The 5,556-nt window shown below is 35.0% G+C and overlaps 1 long non-coding RNA gene across 1 annotated transcript; it reads right to left on the bottom strand.

Moving 5' to 3' along the window:
- Positions 1-1,849: 1,849 nt before the first annotated feature.
- On the bottom strand, positions 1,850-3,552 carry LOC126863439 (uncharacterized). The gene is made up of 3 exons (XR_007688862.1): positions 3,402-3,552; positions 3,200-3,312; positions 1,850-2,241 (listed from the first exon to the last, which is right to left on the bottom strand). It is a non-coding gene; the product is annotated as an uncharacterized LOC126863439 (long non-coding RNA).
- Positions 3,553-5,556: the final 2,004 nt, after the last annotated feature.

Genomic DNA, 5,556 nt, shown 5'->3' with positions numbered 1-5,556 from the left:
TACAATTAGACGATTGGCCAGCAAAATAATATATGGATATTGTACTTTCTTCGCTGGATATTGAAAAGAAAATTTCTTAAAGTATTTATAGCTAGTTGATTCGTTGCAAAACGAAAAATATAGAGTAAAACAATTTTTCAATAAGACATTTAGTAAATTTATACACAGATTCATCGTTACAAACTTTTGAAAAGTTCATATTAAATTTAAAAATTTAGAATCAAAATTTGATTATGTGCAATTAATATATATTTTAAGAAAGGGTATAGTATTTAAATTAAACATTCACAGTGGTAAAATCTTACAAAATTAAGTTATAGTAAATATTAGAAAATTGAATACGGTTGTCAAGTGATAAATATTTTGTGCATTCTCTAAATTCTGAATGTTTTCGTACTAATACTAACTTTTTATAAATTACCGCCTATAATAAATCAATCGAAAATAACGAGTAAATAGGTTAGGTTAAAAGAAAAAGAAAAGAATAAAGTACCACGGACGAACGAATATTTTATACATTTTATTAAAGAAAAAGCCAGCTTAGGGGAGCGTACTAATAGCTCTGATAATACCACTGGGTGCGAAAATCTTAAAGAAGTGTCAGTAAAACCGGAAAAATCGTTCTTAAAATGTTAAGAATTAAATCCTTTGCGAATGCTATGTACGCATCAGAAAAGTGTCAAGCGGAAAGTGGTTGTAAAAAGAAAAGAGCGAAACGCGGGGCTTACAGCTGTTTAGTCGTCTCATAAAAACGTCTCCCCAGTTTGAGCGCTTACTGCATCGCTTTTTCCTTCCACCGTTGCATCGTGTCCACGTTCTTCCTGTATACTACTTCCGTTTCCAAGCAACACGTAGTGTCCATTTGTCGACGATAGCTTGGTTTCCCGGTTTCACCTAGAAATACGATATTTTTATTAGCCGTCTCGATAAATTGGTTTAGGGAAACAACAATTTATCATAACTATGTAACAGGTTTCGCTTCTCTTTCGCTTGCGTTTTATTTTGCAAATTGGTAGAAAAAATATAAAAAAAGGCTCTTCTACAATTTTTCTTCAATTTCATATAATTAGAATTTTTGATCTTTATACGCTCGGAATTAACGAAGTCGCAAGTTATTTTAATAGATCGGCAAAAGCGCATCGAACATTAAAGGAAATAAGATTCAATAAGATTCAACGAACATGCATTAGACAATTAACGATAGAAAATATTCAATTTTATAAAGCGTACGACGATTTCTAAATTGGATAAACTTGAAAATAAACGTAAATTTATCTACGTCATTTGCAAAGTTTTCCTTAAACGTAAAGTCGTAACGATTATTACCTCCTTTACGGTCCATTTGATCGAAATTAATGTTTACAATTAATCGAATATCACAGATACATGTAAAATTATTACGATTCGTCAACTTTAGACAAATTTAATGGAAGAATGCTTAATAGGCGAGTATTAACTCATGAATACGTTATGGGTGCAAGGATTTATGTGATAGATTCCGAAGACACGTCTGTTATGCACACATAGCCGAATAAAGAAAAGGAAACGCAAAGAGCAACCTGTAGAATTCTCGAGGTTGTACCATTGAAGAGGTTTCGATACATCCGGTCCTCGAGACGCTATCCTACATCTAGTCACTAGCTGCTGTGTCAGCCAAGTAACTATCTCGAATTACAGAAATTGGCCTTCGCAATGTGAAACCACGATCCTTGCTGATAATTAGGGACAAGCTCCATCTGCATTTCGATATTTATGGTTGCTTATTAAACCCACACAAACATATATATACGTTGGAATCTTCGTCTGCAATTAGAGATATTTCTGAAAACACTGTTTAAGAATGGTCATTGGTTTTCATTAACTTGCCTGAGAGTCAGTGGAAAATGGAGAAAGTTGGTAAAGCTGATAGGAACTGAGCTGACGAGCGTTTCAGAGGCTGATGGAAGCACCGAGGGATTTGTCCCTTCTCTACCTTCCGTACTATCGCTACTATTCCTTTTCTTGTCTTCGCCGTCGGTACACGAAGGTTTGTAATTTTAATTATTTCATTAGTGGAAATCCTTCAAATATACAAAGGAGATACGGAATAGAAGGTGAACTTCCGTTGTTCCTCTAGCTCGAGAGAATTCGTTGACGTCGTCGCCATTCTAAATCGGCTCTATTTTTCTTACAGAGACATTTCCCTTCTTTGTCGCTACTTCTTACCGACTTCTTCCTTTATCTTCAGATTTGTCGACGTCTCTGCAATTTTACTTCTCCGATAGTTAGCTTCTGCGCTTTGACTCAATCGCCATTCATAAAAATCAGTATACTCGAATATCAACGAATCGTATCACTAATATTTTAGAAGAAAATGAAAAATGTTGACTGATGTCATTGATTCTTTCGTTGTTTTGATAGAAAATAGTAATTAGACAACAGTTAACGATTACGTAACGAACTTGGACGAAGATGAGAAAAGTTCGAAATTAGAACCTATATCGATTCGTCTGGATCTGTATTGCATACCTTCGAAGGTCATTGTTTCCGCGTTATTTATGGCAAGAATTCATTCTGTCAAAAAAAAAAAAAAAAAAAAAAAAAAGAGAATTTCCAAGGATTGCTAGTTGATGGGCATAGAAATTGACAGCTTGGAACAAAGCATAAGAAAATTTTAAACTGATAAGCGATCTGACGTTGTCTTGAAGTATAGGAACATTGCCTCTAAAGCGATAATCTAAGGATAGTAATGTGACCATAACATAGGAAAGACACGAATGATAATAAATAAATGAGAAACAGTACGACACTCGTCCTGGAACTGCTAAATGAACGGAATGGGAAGGCAATTTTATTTTCATAAAATGCTGTTTTACTACTACCGTATATTCTAAAGAACGTTCGTTTCGAAGCTGTATGTTTCGAACGATGAATTGTGTAACGTTAAATCTTCGAAGATATTGTTTATTTCATTGAGTCATTAGTGACTATTACCGATTACATGGAATATGGGCGGCTTATATAGGGGTGACAGATGATTGACAATCAACAAGATGCGATTTATTAGATTCTCTAAATTTACGACGAAGCGGAACTATGTGCTATGATGATGGTTATCATAGCGATAGCGGCAGATGCGCGGCTGTCGCGATATTAGCCCGTAATAAACCACGACGTAGATAATCAAATACACGACACGTAACAAGGGCCAAGCACCTACCTCTACGTACAACGGGTCGCGTGGTGCGCTGGTAATTTAGGTACCATTGATTTGGTTAATAGCCAATTCCTATTTGGCTTAGATCCAAGAGGTCGAACAAACTGGTCGTACCACTGCGAAGGATAAAGATTAAAGCTGAGAAATCCATCGTGCTCGGCCATCGTTCTTCAGCTTTCGATAATCCTTTATTCTTACGTGCTACCTCTCTATACGTAAATATTCTTCCTTCCGTTTCCCGCCCTTTAACATTGAGTGGCGCATTCGAATTATCGTCATCTGTTCTTACGTTCACACCTTGAATCCAATAAATCGATGCGAGTTACGAAAATATCATACGCTTACACATATAAGCACGTTCTACCTAAAAGCAAATGAGTTCCGCGCTGTATTTTATTAACCATTTATTTAAAACGTCGATTATTAGCATACATATATATTACGGCAAGCTTAAACAAAGTTATAAAATGTAATTAATCGTTTAATAACATGAAAAATTGAATACACGCGTAAGATATTACGATATTACACGTAATTAGTCGAGCAGTTATTATCAAATAAATTACTGTTGCACTGTTGCAGTTATTAACCATTAAAATTTAATACACATACCCCTATATGTACAAGTAGGTTAAATGCATATCTATAGGATATATAGAATATTTATATTAAGTAACTAGCAAGGAAGCCTTAGAAGAAATAAAATAGAAGAAAATGCGGCGAAAGTCAAGAATCAGAAAATTGCGTTTCATTTAAGATTCTCTTTTTTTAGTTATGAACACGTAAAAAGCAGACAAAATATACGGGTATATGCATTTGCACGCTGGAACAGATATTAATCTATCATAATTATCCTGATCAAATTTTACCAAATGTTTCGATGCCGAAACATCAAAATCCTCGAACGTAGTTTTCACCAGGTAGATTACTAACCACGCCTCGCTGCTTTCTGCCGATGACTATACATACATAACAGCAGCTAATGCATAGAGGTTTGCTGGTTTCTTTAAATGTTTATAACTGAGAATAGGTAAGCCTGAAACACAGTTTCATAATTCTTAATTTTCGGCTTGTTTCGTTTATGGTATATGAGTATTATTAAAATTCCTTCTTGCGTTGAAAATAGTATCGTCATTTGAAAGTTGTAATAAAAGTCATAAAAATAGAATATAAATTATTTTCGAATTCTTTTTATCTTGATATTTGCTTTAAACGTTATGAACGATAACTATTACAAACTAATTAACTAGGTAAGAGAAAACTCGTTATATGGATTACCGATAGTTTAAATGTGTTAATTTATTTGCAGAGAATTTCTCAATTTTTTTCGGTAAATTTATATATGTATACTAAACATAGAAAATTTCTATCGAAAGATCGTTAATATCCGAATTGTTGTAATTCTCTACATTATAAATTAAAATTAAAGTAAAGTATTTATTTTCATATATGTGCAGCTGTGTGCCTTTCGAGGAACGAGCATGAGCCGAAGCTATACATCTATTTGGGATCCGCTATCTCTTTTCGTGACAGCCACGAAATTTCATCGCGATCGGTCGGTCACCCGTATCATTCGTGGCAATACCATATTTTATCGTTATCACGTTCGTTGTTATGCTCAAACTTGTGAAAATGTGAAAGTCTGGAATTCGTAAGAAATTGAAAGAAACGTGAAAGTACGAGTATATCGGGATATCATCGGGATAGCAAGTCTATCGCTCGGTTACATTCGTTCCGTGCCAGTGTTATCGTCGGAAAAAACTCTACTTTCCGGGATGACTATCTTGTTAAGGCCCGCGGTGGCACGCATGCAAGGAAGAAACGTATCACGAAGAAACGGCACAATTTTTCTTTTATTTTCCATATATCTCTCTGCAATTTGTCTGTAATTGATACGGCAATCGAACAGCACGAGCAGCGACGAACAATGTTCGATGTTCGCGTGATCGGTCAGTGACAGATCAAAGGAATAATTGCTAGCGCCCGATCAGTCATCTATGAAACTTAACGTTTTTATATTAATAATTATATCTACTACTACGAACTACCATTGTTGAATTACTGAAATCTCGTCGATAAAAAAACAACGCGATCCTGTGAGATTACCAATGCTATTAAAAATATTTGAGAGTGAACAACGACCGAAATCCACGTAGATACTATAACTGAATATAGTTTAATTTCTCTATCTAGGAATTGGGAATTAGGTGTTTGAATTCATTTCGATCGGGGAACCTCAGGTTTTCGTCGATAACATTTTCACGAAAATCTAACGAAACATATCGATACAAAGACGACCGATGACTCGTAAACTCAAAAATGAACTTTCGACGTGCAGCTGGGTGATCGCGCGAGTCGCA

The sequence above is a fragment of the Bombus huntii genome, chromosome 3 (assembly GCF_024542735.1).
Source record: "Bombus huntii isolate Logan2020A chromosome 3, iyBomHunt1.1, whole genome shotgun sequence".
In the NCBI taxonomy this organism is placed as follows: Eukaryota; Metazoa; Arthropoda; class Insecta; order Hymenoptera; family Apidae; genus Bombus; species Bombus huntii.
Note: the sequence above shows the minus strand (reverse complement) of the source record. Positions and strands in the feature narration are given on the sequence as shown.